The sequence below is a fragment of the Eleutherodactylus coqui genome, chromosome 4 (genome assembly GCF_035609145.1).
Source record: "Eleutherodactylus coqui strain aEleCoq1 chromosome 4, aEleCoq1.hap1, whole genome shotgun sequence".
NCBI lineage: Eukaryota > Metazoa > Chordata > Amphibia > Anura > Eleutherodactylidae > Eleutherodactylus > Eleutherodactylus coqui.
The window spans coordinates 27,879,626-27,900,647 of NC_089840.1; the positions used below are offsets into that span (position 1 = coordinate 27,879,626).

The 21,022-nt window shown below is 43.4% G+C and overlaps 1 protein-coding gene across 1 annotated transcript in view; it reads left to right on the forward strand.

Annotated features, from left to right (window-relative positions):
* The first annotated feature begins 3,543 nt into the window (after positions 1–3,543).
* Positions 3,544–21,022, forward strand: part of HTR1F (5-hydroxytryptamine receptor 1F) — a 223,240-nt gene continuing 205,761 nt past the window's right edge. The window contains exon 1 of the mRNA XM_066599147.1: positions 3,544–3,733. The gene's annotated coding sequence lies outside the window, so the exon portion shown is untranslated. The remainder of the gene's footprint in view (positions 3,734–21,022) is intronic.

Consider the following 21,022-nt stretch of genomic DNA (forward strand, 5'->3'; position numbering starts at 1 on the left):
AGTCATTTCAATCAGCTGATTAGCGGGGATCCCGAGTGGTGGTATAGATCAGTGTTCCCCAACTCCAGTCCTCAGGGACCACCAACAGGTCATGTTTTCAGGATTTCCTCAGTATTGCACAGGTGATGTAATTATTGTCGGTGCCTCAGACATTGCCACAGGTGTTCTTACCATAGGAGATCCTGTTGGTGGTCCCTGAGGACTGGAGTTGGGGACCCCTGGTATAGATCATCAATAGTATAATGCTGGAAAACCCTTTTAACTGATAACTGAAATGCATGGGAAGTATATAGCAATAAACTTAACCATTTCCAATCCAATTTGTATCCTGGTTTTCCTAGGGGGCTTACTCTTTTTCTGCCATTATACAACGGCGCTATCTGCTGGCTAAAGCCAGTACTGCATGAGGTGACACGTTGGATAGGCTCTGACAGCAGAGAGACGGGCAATATACAGTAAGAGAACCCCTGACAGACAACATTGGAGCTGTACATCCTTAAATCATAATGTCTTCAGACGTCAGACAGTGGATTGTAAAGGGTTAATATGGTTTTTGTTATTATAGAAATACAATGTCACCATTTTCATAGGCGCATGACTAACATATTCCAAATGTAACTGTGAACAGACAGCGACAACTCTTAACAGGTATGTGCCCCTCTTGCAAAGTATGTCCCACTCGAAAAGCATGTACCCTCCCAAGAAGTATGTGCTGCCCTGAGAAGTATGTTGCCTGCAGAAAAAGCCTATTCCCCAAAAAAGTATATGACCCCCTGAAAATATATGCTATATGAAAAGAACGTCAGCCCCAAAAAGTTTGTGGTCCTGAAAGTACGTGCTGCTCTGAAAAGTGTATCATCTCCAAAAAGTATGTACTCCCTGAAAGTATGTGCCCTAGAAAAAGCATATGTTCTCTGAAAATGTGTGCCATTGAAACAGTGTCCCCCCAAAAAAGTATATGCTTCCCCTCCATGTGCACCTCCAAAAAAAAATATGTGCCCCTCAAAAGTATTCTCCCCTATAAGGTGCAAGTTGAAACGGCCCCAATATCCACAATACAAGGGCGCAACTTGCACTACAATATAGATGACTATATAAGAATAATAACAGACTATGAATGTCATCAGCTTGGATACTGCAACGTCTCTGTATCTCATTGGGTCACTAATTGTATGGATCAGGCATTGGGGACACTCTGCATTTTGTCGCTGCCCTGGTGCTGTACCCCCGCTGATGCGGGTCACTGATGAGGCTTCCGCTATCAGGCTTGCTTACTGTCTGCAGTATTGCTCGGTGCTGTGACTACTCTTCCTTAGTCAGTCCTCATCTGGAATACTGCACCCCACTTTAAAAAAGACATAGACAATCTGGAGCAAGTTCAGAGAAGAGTTGCCAAGATGGTGAGCGGTCTGCAAATCATGTCCTATGAGGAACAGTTAAAGGATCTGGGAATGTTTAGCTTGCAGAAGAGAAGGCTGAGAGGAGACTTAATAGCTGTCTACAAATATCTGAAGGGCTGTCACAGTGCAGAGGGATCAGCCCTATTCTCATCTGCACAAGGAAAGATTAGAAGCAATGGGATGAAACTGAAAGGGAGGAGACGCAGATAAGATATTAGATAGTGAGGGTGATCAATGAGTGGAACAGGTTACCACAGGAGGTGGTGAGTTCTCCTTCAATGGAAGTCATCAAACAAAGGCTTGGCAAATATCTGTCTGGGATGACTTAGTGATCCTGCACTGAGCAGGGGGCTGGACCAGATGACCCTGGAGAACCCTTCCAACTCTACCATTCTATGATCCTGCACTGAGCAGAGGGTTGGACCAGATGACCCTGGAGAACCCTTCCAACTCTACCATTCTATGATTCTACTCCGGGCACTAGCAGACCCTTTGCTGCTGACACAGCTCTGGTGCTTCTGTTCTGCAGGGAACACTTGGTGGCCGGATTACACCACCAAATTCTGTAGGGGTAACTCAGTGGTCAGATCGAACCACTGCCCTCTGCAGTAGACACTTTGTAGCTGGATCATACCACTCACTCTACATACATCAGTATCTTCCAACAACACATTGCCCAACTCCTATCTGTTTTAGCTGGATTCCTTCACAAGGATATGCTGCCCAACCACTTCCTGTCTTGGCCGAACTCCTCCGAGGAACAGACTCTGTAATTATAGCTGCATCTAGTGGCCAAAAGTAGCATAACAGGCACAGGGGTGCCCACAGCCTTTATGCTGCCTAAGGCAAAGTGTGAAATGTCCCCCCCCTTCCCCCCCAAAAAAACACTCTGTCTACAGGCATTGAAATACCAATACACAAGATAACCAACACATAACTAAAACATTGAGAATTCTCTGAAGTAATATAATAATAGTGCCCCCAGTAGTTACCCCAATAGTAAGAGTCCCTTTTAGTAGCCACAAAGTAATAATAACCCCCTTAATGGCCCCAGTAGTAATAGTGCCCCCCTTAGTCACCCTAGTAGCAATAGTAACCGTGTTGGTGGCACTAGTCGCAATAATGGCCCCCATAGTGGTTCCAGTAGTAATAGTTACCCTCATAGTGGCCCCAGTCGTAATAGTGTCCCCTGTAGTGGACTTCCAGCTGGGCAGCAGCTCAACAAGCCTTTCACTCACTTCATCTGCAGCTCCCATACGGTGGCTGCTGCTGCCATCATTCTGTGACTCCTGACCTCTCCCCCATTATGTACAGAAATTCAGAAGTCAGGAGTCACAAAATAATGACAGCAGCGGTGGTCAGAGCAGAGATACAGACCCGCCGAGTAAAGTGCTTGATGGGTTGCTGCCCAACCAGCTCACAGCCTGTAATTCTTTTTAACCAGCAGCCCTCCACCGCCCCACTGAGGTTCTGCATGCAGCCTACCGCCTGAGGCAGCAGGCTCACTTTGCCTCATGGTAGGGCCACCCCTTAACAAGCATATAGAATTACAATGCAGTATTGAGCAGTGAACCCTCACACACTGAGGAAAGACATGCCAGGAGAAGGGGGTACATAGGGGTTGCACTGCAAATGTCTCAGAGGGGCAAAACCAGCCCCTGAAAAGTATATCTCACCCCTAAAATGTATATAAAAGTTCAAATTGTCCTTGGCCTAGAATGCTGCACGTTACTTCTCGGTTGTGACAAAGTCTTTACAAAAAACATTGTATACAAATAAATCTTTCACCATTCATGACTTTAAATAATTGTACAAAATAGATACCAAAAAACAAGAAAAAAAACAAAAAATAATACAAAAAATTAAATGCAAGTATAGAAATAAAAGAAAAGTATAAAACCATAAAAAGCAAAACAAAAAAGCTGTAAAGAAATGTAGGGCAGCACTCAGAAAGGGGTCTCTTATCCCTCCTATACATGACCATCACAGAATGTAGAATCCAAGCACCAGGTGGCAGTAGACCTCCTATCAGAACCCAATGGAATGTTGCACACATAAAGCGGAGAAGATGCATCAGAACAAGGAGCTCTTGGGCTGCCTGCGAGTCTCTCTCCGAACAGCTTTTGCCTTATTTTCCTCCAGTCTTTTGCCTTCTCTTTAGCACTTTCAGGGTTTTCACTTTGCCTTGTCCTTCTCTCTGAGCTCACACATGGATTAACAAGGAATCCCATTCCGGGCTGTTTCTTCCTATTATTCTGCATGGTTTTGGGAAATGCTAAGAAAGTTGGAGCACATTGTGATGGGAGAGCAGCTGGGACGCACACGGTGCACAGGTAGGACGATCTCACCGCTAATGGATTTACCTAGAGCATCAAATGCAGAAAGGCGAACGCAAAACTGCGCTAAAGTTACCAAAATGTACTATAACGTATGAGAGTCATTCACAGACGGATGGTTCTTCGGTGTAGCAGAGCTGAGTTAGTCATTTGGTTACATCACAATGCGTTATTTCTGTTTTTACAGTTATGTTTGACTTTGTGTGCATAATGATGAACAGAGGAGTAAAGTGACGCAGTCAGCTGTGCTACAAGTCTATATAAAAGTAGCATTTTTCACTACATCTGTTGACTACTGCGATGTGTCTTGCTTGCAATTACTTATAAGACCGCAACTTTGTAGCTTTCGGCTTTTGTTTATTGTTACTTAGTTGTTCGAACCTAAATATTTATGCTTTCGAGGAGCCTAAATGGAAATATTATGGGTGGCTTCATACCTGCTTGGGGGGTTCTGCTTACCTGCTCCATTTGGGGATCAGGAAAGGGGAATCCCCACGCTGAATGACTCCGCCTCAGGGTGATGCGAACAGCACTAAACGGACTCCACTGAGTATAATGGAGTCCGTTCGGTTTCTGCCCGGTTTTTTAGAAGTGCTGCACGCAGCGCTTTATTCTTCCGGCATTTTGTGCCGGATCTGGAGTTTCCAACTCAGGTGTGAAATCGGTCTATTTGTGAGAAAATTGAAACTTCTCTTTTAGGCTTAATTCACATGAGCGAGTGCAACATCAAGCCCAATATCGCACTTGCCAGCGAGCGTTTTTCACGTGGATGCAAGGCGTTTTTCATTCAAAAACACCTCGCATCACTTCTGTGAAATTGCGATCCTCAGACGCTTGATTGATTTCAATGGGAAACGTCCCATCGGTCTTGCATGCATAGCGCACAGAATGCAATGACTTAAAAGGTCCCTTTAAAAACAATGGGCGAGGGGTTCCGGAGGAACACCAAAACATAAAACATGCTGCGATCCTCAACCTTGCAGCGAGGAAAAATTCCCTCTTGTGAATGGAGTCTATATTGGCGCGTCTCGCAACAAACAAAACCCGCGTGAGATTCTCGCCTGCGTGAATGTAGCCTTATGGACCGGACAGAGGATGAGGCCAAGTTCACATCTGCGTCTTCCTTTTCGCTTTAGGGTAAATTCACACAAATTATTTTTCCACCCGAATTTCAAACTGAAAAATCGGTCCAAAATCGGACAGAAATAGAACATTCATTTCAGTATAAATATTCACGTCGTACTTTGGTGCGATTTTCATGGGAAAATCACCCAGTTAAGTCTATGAGTGCATTTAAAAAAACGGATTGCACTTGCATGATTCGAGTTCGGTGTATTTTAAATACATGTAACCGTGGGGACTAGAGATGAGCGAGCGTACTCGCTAAGGCAAACTACTTGAGCGAGTAGTGCCTTAGCCGAGTACCTGCCGGCTCGTCTCTAAAGATTCGGGTGTCGGCGGGGGAGAGCGGTGAGTTGCGGGAGTGAGCAGGGGGGAGCGGGGGGGGGGGGGGAGAGTGAGAGATCCCCCTCGTTCCTCTCCGCTCTCCCCAGCTGCTTCCTGCTCCCTGCCGGCACCCGAATCTTTAGAGACGAGCAGGCAGGTACTCGCATAAGGCACTACTCGCTCGAGTAGTTTGCCTTAGCAAGTACGCTCGCTCATCTCTAGTCAGGACCTTAACAAAATAAGGACTACCAGAAAGTGCAGCGCCTACAGAGTGACGCTTTGATGCTTTACTTTTTTTTTATGCATGAAAAACAGTTGTAATACAGATGGAAATTGTGCATGAAAATCATCTGAAAATCACCTGTTTGCATACAGCCTTAAGGCCGCCCGCACACTGGTGCAGTCCGTTAAAAAAAACTGGACGACGCACGGATGGCATGCAGATTCATATTAATCAATGCAGCAGCACGCACTGCCCATTATTATTTTCACGCAGATACAAGCTGCATGAAAAAAACTCATCGCACGCACTATTCTGACTTGTTTTATGGATGAGACTCGCTCATTCAATGAGGAGAGAAGAATCGGACGGCACATGGTTGTCATCCGTATGTTGTCCATTTAATAAAAAAAAAGATGCAGAAAAAAAAAGAATTGGGTCTGATTCAGGTTTTTTTTTGTGGGCAAGAAAAACGGATGTCGAGCAAGATGAACAACAGACGCAAGGACTGAATATCGAGGCAACACGAAGTTGCGCAAGCATGAAAAAGGTTGTTTTTTGCAGATGCAGCATGCATGTTTTTTAATGAAAAACTATTTTCCCCAAGATCCCACATGAATGGAACGGCTGTTATGCATGGGCACTGCTTCAGTTATTGCAGTGGGACCCCCGGAGATAGCCGAGCTCTTGAACTTGGCTATTTCTGGCTGTGACATTGAAATGAATGGAGTGGTAGGGCGCATGCGCAGCCCCCGCTCTGTTGATTCCTGGATGCTCTAGACCAGTGTTCCCCAACTCCAGTCCTCAGGGACCACCAACAGGTCATGTTTTCAGGATATCCTCAGTGTTGCACAGGTGATGTAATTATGGTCGGTGCCTCAGACATTGCCACAAGTGTTCTTACCATAGGATATTGTGAAAACATGACCTGTTGGGGTCCTTGAGGACTGGAGTTGGGGACCCCTGCCCTAGACCACCATTCTCAGCACCCACCGATCAGAAAGTTATGTCCTATCGTGTATAAAGGGGATAACATTCTATCTCAGTACAACTCCTTTAAAGGGATATTTCACGTTCCATTAAGGGTGTCAGGACTGGTGGGGATTACTTGTTGTTGGATTTGCGCAAAGCATTTTTCATGGTGTTTTCAACGCAATTTTTAGGTGCAAACTACAAATATAACAACGCTTAACTTACCGTGTCAACTTTTTGCAATAAGTTCTTATCTTAAGGCATTAAAAAACTTTTGTCATGGTTCACCCCCGATCATGTGACACGCTGGTTGGCTCATTTAGCGCTGGACATGAGGGAGTAACGTCTACCTGTGGTTCCGGCACTGATAGGCTGGTTTGGTTATCTTTGAGTCCAGTCAGCCTATTAGTTGTTACTGACATGTGTATAAACCAGCCACATAGTTCTAATGGAGAGAGTTATACTGCTTGGGACTGGTCAGGATGTGCCAGAGTTTAGTTTAGTCCCCTGTCATTTTATTAGCGATTCACTTACAGGGTATTGATCAGTTTAGTAGTAGTGATTCAGTTAGGTTCTTAGGTTTAGTTATTCTTGTAGTAGTTGCCAGTTAGTCTTGAACTGTTTCCGATCTCTGTCCTGTAGTGGGGTCACTCTTTTTTGGGCAGGTGCTCTGCTAGAGGGATCAGTCTGGTTTTGGCAGTTCCGGCAAATAAACTCGTAAAGTTCTTCCTATCTAGTTTTAAGCCAATCTCATTTTAACACAACAAAACCCATTGTAAATCAATTAAAAGGGTAAAAAAAACTGAGTCGTAGAAAGTTATCATAATGCATTGGAAGTCAAGTTAAATTTTGCGGCATCTGTACCTGGCACAAATGTCTGTAGTCAAATATAGAAAATGTTATATATACAACGGTTTGGCTGTTGTCATTTTTGTAGTACTTTTGGGGACAAGTTTTTGTTTTTTCTAATGCCCCGTCTCTTAAGTTTGCTGTTTTTCTTGTCTGTAGGATTTGATAAATGAACAGATAAAGCACCCGCACAAAACGTTACATAATGAAGGACGCCACCAAAAGCTGCCGCTAGAAACATCATTAAAATGCATTTTCTACAAGTGTGTTAGGAGTGTTTATTAGGCTGCATCCACACCGGCTACAAAATCATGGCTACAATGCGAAGCCAATGGTTTGCAATGGGTTCTTTCACATGAGTGATGTTTTGTAGCGAGATTTTGTAACCTGTGTGGATGCAGCCTTAGGCCTCATGTCCACGGGGAAAATCAGGCCCGCCGCGGATTCTTCATGTAGAATCCGTAGCGGGCCCCTCCTGCCCCGCGGACATGAGGCCTAAAAATCAGAACAAACTCACCTGCTCCGGACAATGCGGATCTTCCTTCCTTCGCGGCCAGATCTTCTTTCTTCGGTCCGGCGGATGTGCGCAGCACGCCAGCGGCGTGCCGTGCGCATTTGCCGGGCACATCCGCCGGGCCGAAGAAAGAAGATCCGGCCGTGAAAAAAGAAAGAACCGAATCGTTCTGAGCTTAAAATCTGCATCATGTCCACGGGCTTAAAATCTGCAGCGTTTCTCCCGCATGCGGATCCGCGCCCCATAGGGATGCATTGGACACCCGCAGGTAGTTAAATACCTGCGGATGTCATTTTTCCCGTCAGGCGTGGATCCGCGTGCGTGAAAAAAATGGACATGCTCCATTTTCGTGCGGGTCTCCCGTGCAAACCCCATATGTAGCAAAATTTGCAGTTTTGACAACCAAAAACCATTACAGAGTCTTTGATAAATTCCCCCTACTTTTTGAGGCACTTTGTGGTACCCCCATAATTGTCCAAGATAACGAACTTCCACCCAATGTTCTTGTACAGCTGTGACCTTATAGCAACTGCTCCAGTATTTCTCTAGCTCTCAAGTCAATGATCATCACTCACGCCATCACCAGACGCATCCAGAAAGCCACATCACCGCCATACTGTACCACTGTGAGCCAGTGGTTCGTGCTTCGTCTATTTGTCTTTGCTGAGAGAAGACATTCACCTTATTTATGACACAGACAGGTAGGTCTGCGACTTTTGTAAAGTGACGTCACGGAGGGGTTGCAGCTGGATGGCATCTGCCTCCCTCTAGATTGGGATTGAGAATTGTTGCTGCCATTGGTCCTAATTTATGCATTCCTTTATATAACATAGGCCTAGTCTTTCCAGGTGGCCGGGACATTCATTACATACTGTATACAATACAGTGCTGTTACGTGTGCTGCTGAGACATGTTGCACTACTGTGCTTCCAGCAGCACAGCACTCTCAGGGTTAATGATTGAGCTGGGTGTGATACTTCCTGCTAGCCAATCCCCTGGGTCTGTGCTCTCATATAAACCCAGCTCATGGTCAGTCTGAAGCTGGTCGTGTACTGTTTGGATGTATCTGTGACATGTGTCCTGTTACTTGTTCTCTGTTTTGTTGCAGCTTGCTGTGTGATCTGTGCCTTGCTGTTCATGTTTGTTTGTACGTTTATTTTGTGTCAGTTTGGTCTGCTGAGTTTGTTTGCTATGTCTGCGCTAGGATGGCCCCTAGTGGCCCTCCAGTAGATGTGTCTTGCTAGCGTAGGGACTGCAAGATACGAGGGGCCTTGCCGGGGCTTGCAGCTTAGGTCATTGGCCAATGTACAAACTAACACCTTGCATTTATATTCAGCTTATCATCTGCTATTAGTGTTTGCATTGTGGCTGCTGTATGCTGTGTATTCTGGCTCTGTGTGTCCTGTTGTTCAGTCCCGGTCATGTGGCATGTGAATGCATCCTGTTGTGGTGTGTGGCTCCTAGGATCAGCTAGGGCCCAGATCCGAAGACCGCTGGGCTGCCCTTATTGGGGCAATGTCCCCGCTTAGGTAAGGCCATGCCATTCCTCCTGGTAGCACAGGGTCAGTTTGCTAGAAACCTGTGTGCGAACCTAGTCCGCTCTGGTCGCGATCGTGTGGGCCCTGTGCTTACTTTGCCCACACGATCGTAACAAGTTCCTTGCAAACGTATTTCTGTTTTGTTGCATTACAATCTGGAATAAAAATGGATTTTAATTTAAGTTTTATAGAATGAAGCTGACAGAATATCCAAATTGTTACAGCAGAATGAAAAAAAATACCTTGTTTAAAAAATAACCGAAAAGTTGTAAGCATCCTGAAAACAGAATTAAACATTTCTGTTTTTTTAGCCTATTGCTTTCAATGAGTTTTCAAAAAAATCTGTTTGCTGTGTTTTTTTTTTTTCTTCCTTTCTGCTATTTGTTAGTACGGTCTGCAGCGCTATTGGTTTGGCTAAGATAACGGAAACATAATGGACAGAAAGCAAACAGCTTTTTTTTCTTGAAAAGCCTATTGAAAGCAATAGAGTAATGGGGAAAAACTACCAAAATGGTTCAATTCCGTTTTTCTTCTAGCAAAATGCAACAGAGAGACAAAGTTGTGCTGGAAAGTTCCAACACAAATGTGAACGCAGCCTAACACTAATGCAGAGCAGAGGCGTAACTTGAAGCTCCTGGGCCCAGATGCAAAACTTGTAGCAGGGCCCCCAACTATAATGCTTTACTCATAATACTGGGTTCCCTATATGGAGAAAAGAGGCCTTATGGGCCCCCTAAGGCTCCCGGGCCCGGGTGCAACCGCATCCCCTGCATCCTCTATAGTTACACCCCTGGGCAGAGTATTTGGTAGTGAACAAGTAAAATACTGTGGAATCAGGTTTGATACAACTGGATACATTTTCTCTGGTTCTCTGGTTTTAGAACAAAATTCTCTCCCAGGACTGAAGGGGGAGTATATTACCTGTACTTGTTCTTCTATGCCATCCCTCCAATCTTCTGGTTTTAGGTGTAAGAGAAACCATTTTGACTGATTTACTTGGCATATATTCAGATATTTTTGTAAAGAACATTGCAAAAAAAAATAGAAAATCTGTGATTGACCTTTTGCTCACACAAATGTGTACTAAACACGGGCTTTATCCTAGAATTGTATTAGTAAATAGAACTTTTTATTATCTGTTTTACTTTATTTGATCTTCGATACATTTAGACCTTGACTAAGCTTAGGAGTGCTTATAGATTACCAATTATTGATCTCAGACAGCGCGTAACCAAGTGACCAAAAGACAGACGTCACTGGACGAGATAAAAGGCATAATGAGTTATGTATATGTTAAGTCAGGTGACTTTTTGGTCACCCGAATTCAATGCATTTGTTTTAAAGGATTATACATTTTCTGGCTGTTTGACAAATAAACTGAATCATTTGCGATTTACACAAGCGCTGTGTGACTTGTCAGAGATTCTTCGAGCTGCTTGAATTTTACCCTTAATTTGGAACGGCCGGAATATACGTGTAGCGCTACATGGCGCTAACACTAGGGTGTGTCCGCCCAGCTGCCCAGCAAAAAGAAAAGCACTGCATGCATTGCTTTTTCTTCAAGTATTTTGAGCCAAGTCTGTGACGGAGGTTCTGTTGACGATGTGAAACTGGCCGTAGACTACCAATGCACTGTACTTGCTCTGATTGGCTAGAACTGCTCATGTGATCAGCACTGACTAATCATAGAGCAGTGCACAGTGCACATAAAGTAGTTAAAACATTGTTACAGCAATGCTGGATTGGTGAAAACAGGCTGAGCGCCAATCAGTTCTTCCTTTCCATCACTAGAGTTCCCTTTGGAGGTTGACTGTTGGGGATCCTTTGGTATTTCCTGTCACTGCAGACGTTCCCTTAGGAGTCATCTATCAGAAATTCAGTGTTATGCTCTCTTCCCTGCTTCAATATCTACTGTGGTGTATGGATTAATTGGGTGAAAGGAAGCTATTTTCCTAGCTGGCTAAATCTGCCGTAATGGAAGTGCATTTGTTCTGGTCCCACCTCTACATGGGAATCGGTTATTTTCTTGCCTGAGGTATTTGCTGTGGTAGTAATCATCTGCAACTAAGCACCAGTGGTGATACTTTTACCGTGGGGCTTATTCACCTTTACCTAGCTGTGATATAGATTAACTAATATACCCGGCTTCAACAGAGTTAATTTGATACAGGTGTTTATGTGTTGTTCGCGCAGAAAATTTTCATGAAGTTATGGTTACTTCAGAGAAACTGAGGAATAAACTATGTATACGCAGAGGAGCATTAGATTCTCCTCAGACTGCATGTACCGATGTCCCTCTGCAGAATGTGCCATCCCTCCCACTCTCCTCACTTTTTACCCTTAAAGCAATACTGCTTTTCATTCAAATTTACCCCAGGCTGGAGGTTGCAGCCCTTTCTTAGCCTTACAGGCATGCTCCATTCCTGCAGTCCATGGCGGCTTCCTTATGTACTTTACAGTCTTTCAGTATATACACATAGAGGTCTGTTAGATTCTCCTCAGTACATACACATAGAGGTGAGGTAGATTCTCCTCAGTACATACACATAGAGGTGAGGTAGATTCTCCTCAGTACATACACATAGAGGTGAGGTAGATTCTCCTCAGTACATACACATAGAGGTGAGGTAGATTCTCCTCAGTACATACACATAGAGGTGAGGTAGATTCTCCTCAGTACATACACATAGAGGTGAGGTAGATTCTCCTCAGTACATACACATAGAGGTCAGGTAGATTCTCCTCAGTACATACACATAGAGGTCAGGTAGATTCTCCTCAGTACATACACATAGAGGTCAGGTAGATTCTCTTCAGTACACACACATAGAGGTGAGGTAGATTCTCCTCAGTACATACACATAGAGGTGAGGTAGATTCTCCTCAGTATACACACAAAGAGGTGAAGTAGATTCTCCTCAGTACATAAACAGAGGTGAAGTAGATTCTCCTCAGTATACACACAAAGAGGTGAGGTAGATTCTCCTCAGTACATACACATAGAGGTCAGTTAGAAACCCAAAACCTAAGCAAATGATGTGTATACAGAGGAGAATCTGAAAAAATAACTCTTATATATCATGGATTTTCACAAATTTTCACCCTTAGAATTGAATATTGATGTTGCGACCTCTTTATTTTACCTATTTAGGACCTAAAGAATGGTTGTGCCAAATTTCACGTTTGTACCACACTGAGAAGTTAGAGAATTAGATTAGGTACATTACATAGGGGGTCACTTACTTTCGTGCTTAGATTTTTTTGTTTATTTACAAAATCATACCTGTGGAATCCTAGTTTAAAATGTTTCTGCTCCAAATATAAATTAGAAAGAGTGATCTGGTGGGCAGGCTGTTTTCAGCAAGCTTTACTTGTAAGCCTGCCCCTCTCTTATCAAGCAGCAATACAAATTTTCGTGACACTCTGATGTCACTGCCATGCGCATGTGCAGATGAGCGCTGCGATTCTGCTCACAAACAAGATAGATGATCTGATGTCAGAGCATCATTAGAATTTGCAGCATTGAGAGTGGCCTGACTTACGGACAAAGCTTTCTGAAAAGAGAAACGGTCCAGCCTGCCCTCCAGACCGCTCTATGAAGTTTACGTGCTGCAATTAAACACACGCATATTCTGTAAATTGACATGGGACAATAAGCTTTCTAAATGGGGGTAAGTGATTATTCTAGCGCCAGGCTTAGTTTACTGTCTTAAATAGTGCTGACAGGTTCCCTTTAGGAGTCTTTAGGAAGATTCTTTACAGCAGCTTCATAGGCCATTCACACACTGGACAGATGACCCATTGACTTGCGTGGGAGACTGTTCTAGACATGCTCTGTCACTTGTGTAGAGGTCATTGTGCAGGTAGGGGATTAGATGGTCACAGCTGATCACCTAGTGTGAATGTTGGATCCTGTAATATCTACATATAGGTGTCACCTCTCAGTGTGATCTTGCCTGTGATAATGAATAAATGACTATTGCAGAGTTTTCTGCACAGATCAGGAAGTATCAGACTAGAATTAGGCTCTATGATCAGTGTGAAAAATGCAGGATGTTAAGATTTTTTTCTTAATATACATAGATTACAGCCCGGAAAAAAAAAAAAAAAAACACCAAAAATTCTTAAGATACGTTTAACACAAAAATGTTTATATATATAATAGGTCATTTTTTGATGTCACATTACCTTTAAATAGGACCTTTCATGTCTGAAGCGGCTCTTCTTAGAGTCTTCTACAGCTGCTATGAATGTTTTAAGTGTGCGGTGCTAATCACTCATTGTCAATCAAATCTGACGTCTGCCATTGTCAGTGACAGTGTCTACTTAACATACGCACAGCCCCGGGAGACAAATCTAAGGAAAGCTGTACGGAGGAACAGGGGCAAGTATATACAAAAGGAAGAAATTGTGGGGGTCAGTGGGCTGCGAAGCTATGTGGTCAACATAAGACATGACAGGTCCTCGATAGCATAGCAGACTAATCAGATAATACATTACATCTATATACAATGCGCTGATTCTTCCTGTGAGTATCTTGCAGTATAAGGAGGAGGTTGTCCGCATCGTGACTCTATAGCAGAGCTTAAGGAGATTGTACCAAGATCTCTTCAGAGTCAGTGGTGTCATGAGCCAAAACTGGAAGCACAGTGCAGTCCTTCAGTAACTGACGACATCTCCAGCTTAAGAGAAGATGCCAATCAACAGCCTGAAGGCTGCGGTTCAGCATTTGGAGGGAAAAGCGAGACCCGACTGAGTTGGCCATTGAAACTACCCATCAGACATGAAAGGGAGGAGATACAAATTAGATATTAGAAAAAACTTTCTGACAGTGAGGGTGATCAGAGAGTGGAACAGGTTACCATGGGAGGTGGAGAGTTCTCCTTCAATGGAAGTTTTCAAACCAGGGCTGGACAGACATCTGTCTGGGATGATTTAGTGAATCCTGCACTGAGCAGAGGGTTGGACCAGATGACTTTGGAGGTCCCTTCCAACTCTACCAATCTATGATTCTATGACATATCGGTAGTGATTGTCATACCATACAGGAAGTGTGAAAAACCAGATAAAAAGGACCCATACAAGATATTAGAATATAAAAATACAAATTCATATAATTTTGGCTCCTTTTATTGGGTGGATATGGATCTCTAGTATATACTGAATGGCCACTTTTAGTACAGACCACTAGCTACTAGTGCATTGGCAGCAGCTTGTCTGGCATAAATTCTATTAGGTGATGAAGGAATACCGGCCCATGCGGACAGGAAGCCTCTTGTAGCTTTCACAAATTAGATGGAGGTGCTGACATGTTCTGAACAGCTAACAGAAGCGGTCCAAATTCTGACCTACCATCAGCACAGTTCCATAGTAATCTGGATCCATCTGACCAGGCGATGCTTTTCCGCTGCTCAGTGATACAATTTCTGTGCTCTTTTTTTAATATAAATTCTTTTTAAAATGATGTTGGGTACAGAAAGAGAAAGGGTAGGGGTGAAATGCAGAGTTTACAAAACACTTATATGGTTCACATCTTTTGGTATCGAAATTTGCAATTATGGATACATAGAAGACGACAAAAACGAAACAAGAAGAGAAAGGAGACAAGGGAAAGGGAGGATAACAGAAATGGGAACAGAATGAGGATTCGAGTGACTCTGCTTTAAGAACAAAATAAAATCTCTACGGTAGATACGTTGTAATGAAGGGGCATAACGGCTGTAAGGGGATTTCTGATGTCTTTTAATAACCCTTTCCAATCCAATGTCGGGCCTGCCCCGACATCATCATTTCCCTCCACAGCTCCGATGTCGGGACAGGCCCGACACTGCAGTGCAGGAGTGCATCTGCACACGATCATCAGACACATCGGGTGCAGATGCACTCCTACACCGATCCTCATCAAGGTCCCCCGAGGAGAAGGCAGAAAGGGTTTTTAACCCTTTCTGCCTTCTCCTTTACACATTACATAGCGCTCAATTAGCGCTATGTAATGCAGAGAGATCCGGACGGCGATCATGTGACCGCCGGTGTTACCTGACCCCCAGTGGTCACATGAATGCCGAGCCAGGAGCCTGAAGGCAGAATGCAGAAGTATTACTTCCGCATCCTGCCCGGCGATCATGTGACTGCTGGGTGCCACCTGACCCCAGCGGTCACATGATCGCCGAGCCGGGAGGCTGAAGGGAGAATGCGGAAGTATTACTTCCGCATTCCCCCCATGGTGCATTGAGTACCTGCACCCTCTTGAACTCTGTCAGTTCAGCAGGGTGAAGGGAAAATGTATTTTTTCTCATCCATTCTCCCCAGCTCCAATTTATTTGGAGCTGGGGAGAATGGATGAGAAAAAAATAAAATGGATTGGAAAGGGTTAAGGGATTATTGTGAGGAGTTAGCCAAGGTGAAGAATGAAGTTTGGTCCCTAGCAGATGGCGTTCTAGTTCGGCCCATAGTTTGTCATTGGAAGAGTACATTAGCTCAATTATTCGGGCTAGAGGAACAGCATTGTAGTAGGATTCGAAGGTCAAGCAAACCGATACCTGCGGAGTGTTTATGTCTAATTGGAGTTATATATTTTACCCTGTGACTTTTGTTTTGTCAAATGAATCTGGAAATTAGGCGTTTAAGTTTGAAAAATAAAAATTCTATTGGAAGCACTCTCGGCAGGTAGACAACTTTTGGAAGGACTATCATTTTTATTAGGTTTTTTCTTCCTAGCCAAGATGTCTGGAGAGATATCCAAGTGGCAGGGTCTCTTTTAGTTTTGTCTAGCAGTGGTGTAAAGTTTAGCTTATATAGGTCGGATAGGTCAGGGGGGAGTTTGGCTCCTAGATTATGTGGGAGCATGTGTTTTGGAAGGGAGTTGTATTGGATAACAGGCACCAGGCCATTTCTATATTTAAATTGAAGAGTTCTATTTTTGAAATTTTTGTGCTCTTTTGCCCCCTGGAGTCTTGTCTTTTTTGTTTCAATGGGACTGTCGAGCATTTCTTGTTGTGACATTTCTGGCAATATATACTGTTGGGTATATTTTACACAATATCTGAATTAGAATGAAGGTCTTTACATAATACAAAGAATGTTTATCAGAGCTATAAAGTCAGAAGAACGACGTAAAGATCTCAAATTGTTGACTTTTTTTTAGAAGACTGTTTTGCTTTGAACATCTTCACTATGTGTCATTGAAGGTCATGTTACCCACAAGTATTTTCGGCGTACTTGTCAATTTTTATCAGTTTGTATTTGACAGTGATGAACCCCCGGGTGCCTAATTTATCAAGCATTTCTTCATTTTCCCTTCAGTTTCTACATAGCGCATTCAGAGCTCCACATCTTCACCCACAGGATATTTTAATTGCAGGTCAAGCTCTCGCACAAGCGTTTTGTGATGCTTTATTCCACTTATATTTGGTTTGTTAGGGTATGTTCACACACGTGGATTTTAGTGCAAATTAACATCAAATTTCCCATCAAAATTTGCAGAAGAAGTCTTGATGCTACTCTCTTTTTGCCCAACTACCTGCATTATTGACCCTATTCCCTCTCACCTTAAGTGGCTCTGCCCGGCTGTCATTGGTCACCTCATAACAATATTCAACCTCTTTCGTCTGGCATCTCTTCCTCCTCCTTTAAACACGCTCTCATATTACTAAAGAAACCATAGTCCACTTGTGTGGTACCGACCCATCTAATCTCTCCTTTATCTAAACTCCAGGAACGCCTTGTCTAATAAGCTATCTCTCAGATAACTCTCTCGTTGACCCCTTACAGTCTGGTTTTCGATCTCTACATTCTGCAGAAAATTCTCTTACTAAAATGTCAAACGATCTACTGATGTCTAAATCGTATGGCGACCACTGACTGAGTTTGCCACCGTAGATCAAATTTTCCTTAATATGCTCCACTCTGTTGGTCTTAAGGATATTGCGCTTTCATGGTTTCCCTCCTACTTACCTGACCATTCGTTCAGTTTAACATTTGCCAGCTGTACCTCTTCTCCTCTTCCCTTGGCTGTTGGGGTTCCTCAGGCTTCGGTTCTTCGTCCTCTCGTCTTTTCCATCTACACAGCCCTTATTGGGCCAACTGTTAGTAGATTTGGGTTTCAACACCATCTTTACCCTGATGATACCCAATGATATGCTTCTTCCTGTGACCTTACGCATCTGCTTCAACAAAACACCAGTGATTGTCAGTCCACTGTTTCAAACACTATGCTGTCTCTCTATCAAACCGAATGTCTCAAACACTGAACGTCTTGTCTTTCTGCCATCTCCCGACTGACCTAAACCTGATAACTCCATCTCAGTTTGTTGGTACCACCATAGCTACGCCCGCTGTCTTGGGGTCATGTGTGATTATGACGTTTACTCTTGGCTTGATTACTGCTGGTGGTCAGGAAAGGTTATTGCTATAGGTGAAGTCCAGCTCTGTTGTCTTGTGTTCCGTCAGCGTTTTTACACCTATTAGGACATGGTTGGACTAACATTTTAACATTGTTACTTTCTGTACTGGTTGCTGAGCATTTAGATCCAGGTTGAAGACTATAGAAGGTGTAGGCATGAAGCTTGCAGATGACAAATGCTTGAGTTTGTCTTCAGACGGATGCCTGGAACACATTGTGATCAATTCAATGCCAGCAGCAGGAGATGGGGGTCTTGATTTTGTAGAAGACAGTGACTTGTTCTCTCAGATGCTTTTAAAGAAAATGCACTTTTGTATGCCAAATAGGAAATGGCATTTATACTGTACATCATAGTGGGTGTAGTGCTCTAGTACCAGTATAGCTATCTAGTCCCTTCTGTGGATTAAAAGTCCATTTAGCCCAATGAGGTCCAGATGTGTTTTGAACAGTGTTTCACACATCCCCTTGCATATCCATGCACCTCCATTAAACGTCTATGGGGACTTTTGCTGCACAATACACAGAAATATAGAGCAGGGACTATTTTTTTTGCATGCGCACAAAATGCATGCGCGAAACATGCTCATGAGAACAAATCCATCGACATCAATGGGTTCTATTCTCTGTGCATTATGCATGTATATTTTCCGCACAAAAGGGTCGTGTGAAGAAGTCCTAAGGGTGCATTTACACACCCAGTTTTGTGCGTTGCGTGACTCAAAATTGGGTTGAAATAGACCCCATTGTTTTCAATGTGTATATTACCATGTGTGAAGATAGGAAAATCGCAGCATGTTCTGCACAAATTTGGCTCATTGTTCTCAATGGGTAACAAAAAAAGAAGTGCATCGCACTTACATGTATATGCGAGTTTTCATGCAAATGCATTGCTATTTTCAATCTTTCCTATTGAAAATACATGCTTTTTTTCACGCAGGTGAAAAACACATGTTGAGATCGCATGTTCAGTGATGCCATGTCATGTGATTATCTTGTAAATTGCAATGCATCACAACCTTACAAGCCCAATATCGGTCTGGGTCTCAAACTGATATTGCACCCTTAGGCTATATTTACATGGGAGGGCACAATATTGGTCCTAGAGTCAAGAGAGGTGTCATCTCTCCTTAAGGAGAGCACCCAAAAAGTGTGTGAAGACACCTAGGGGAGGAGACTTATGTTATGGGAATAAATATATTCCATGTACTTCACTGTCTGCTCCAAATTGGTCATAATGAGAAGTTGCATGCATGCAAATGTATCTGAGTCTGACTCCATGTGGTCATTCTTCAGCACACTTATGGTTTATTCACATCATAACGGCACAGATATAATTGAACATGACGCATCAATACAAATGTACGCCCCCAACATCATAGCAGCTCATGATTGGCTTAGTATGTAATGACTCTATGATAAACATATGTTAACACCCGAGGTGTATGCCGCTACCAAACATGTCACCTCTAACTAGATTAGAACAAACCAAACTTACACTGTGTTTATTATCCAAGTACCTTTTCCTTATCAGTGTATGAGGTCCAAGTGTTCTTTCTAGATAGGTTTCTTGTCAGAAAGCTGCGGGGGATTGTAACTCAACATTCTGCTTGCACATACCAGGGTATAATATTGAGCTCGTTAACCATTTAACTGCTAGCAATTTTCTATGAAGGTGTGTATACACACACACACACGTTTGCCTAGGCTGAGATGAGAAACATATGCATTATTACTATAACACTTATAAGGCCATGCATGCTCCTCTAGATAATGTACAAATAAGGTAGTTGGAACAATACCTCTGCAGCGCCACCTATTGGATAGCAGCATTCCTTCAAATCAATGTATAACTTTTTAACAATTCTGTAAAACAATGATTGGGAATAGGAAGCCAAGTCAGAAAACCACGCACAGACAGTTGTTTTGGGGCATTTGCCCCTCCTCAGTGTGCAGTAGGTTTCTGGCTTGGCTGGTGAGAGGCCTGTGATGTGGGTCAGGAGGGGTCTAGCCTCTCCTTAAGGAGAGCACCCAAAAAGTGTGTGAAAACACCTAGGGGGTGAGTGGGTCGGGACACGGCATCATCTTTCTCCAAGGAGAGCACCCAGAAGATTGTGAGAAGACACCCCTCTTGACCACATTACAGGCCTCTCACCAGCCAAGCCAGAAACCTACTACACTCTAATGAGGGGAAAACACCCTGAAACAGCTGTCTGTGTATGGTGTTCTGGCTTAGTTTCCTATTCCCAATCATTGTTTTACAGACTTGCTAAAAAGTCATACATTGATTTGAAGGAATGTAGCCATCCAATAGGTAGCGCTGCAGAGGTATTGTTCCATCTTCCCTATTTGCATTGGCCCAAGTTACTCAGACTGATATTGCTCTTGCAAACAAGCAATTCTCTGACTAGTGTGATGTGTTTTGTGAGAACACCACATCGTATTGCAACACTGTGAAAAATTGACATATTGCTGCAGTACTTAAAATGGTTAAAAAGAAAAGTATTGCATCACACTTACACATGGCATGCAAGTTTGTTGCGAGTGCCTTCCATAGGAAATACTGGCCATCATCGCCCAAAAATAGGACAGGCTTCAATTTTTCCATTTTGCAGCATTGCTACAAGAGAAAAATCACATGAAAATAGACCCATTGGAAATACTTTCCATGCAAGTTTTGTGCTTCCTGCAATGCACAGCACTCGCCCAATAAAATTGCCCATAAAATACAACCTTCCAAACCTTGCCTATGTGTCCAAAATAGCGCATTGATATTCGTTCTGTTTTAGCCTCAGTGGGATCCTTTGTTAGATTGAGAACTATTCACTGAAGATCTGATCAGCACAAGGTATCCGATTTTCCATTGAGGAGTGCGCTGGTAGCATTGGCCTTGTTGTGTCTTCTATAAAGCAACTTTAGGTGCTCTCATTGCACTCTAAGCATTCTCGGAGCACAGAAACCATGCACTACCTGTTCATCATTGTGTAAGGAGGAAGCGCTGACCCTGTACATCATGTAGAGATAGATCCAGGAACTTACTAGGCACTGCAGAGGAAGGTCCCTCCCCCCAGCAAGGTCCTGAAACTTACTAAAACTTACTAGGAACCCGAGGGAGAACAACGTAAACTGAATTAGAGGAGAAGGTAAAGACTATCCATGGAGGCCAGAGGTGTTGTATGGCAGGGAGAGACGAGCTGGGCATGCTGCTTATCAGGCATCATCTTGATGGTGAGATTTTTTTACTTTTGCCTTCAAATCCATCCCATAATGCATCAGCACAGTATTACCTAGAGGCTTTACCATTTCTGCCTGCTTGGGGGACAGTTTAATTATCATTACCTTCTATATT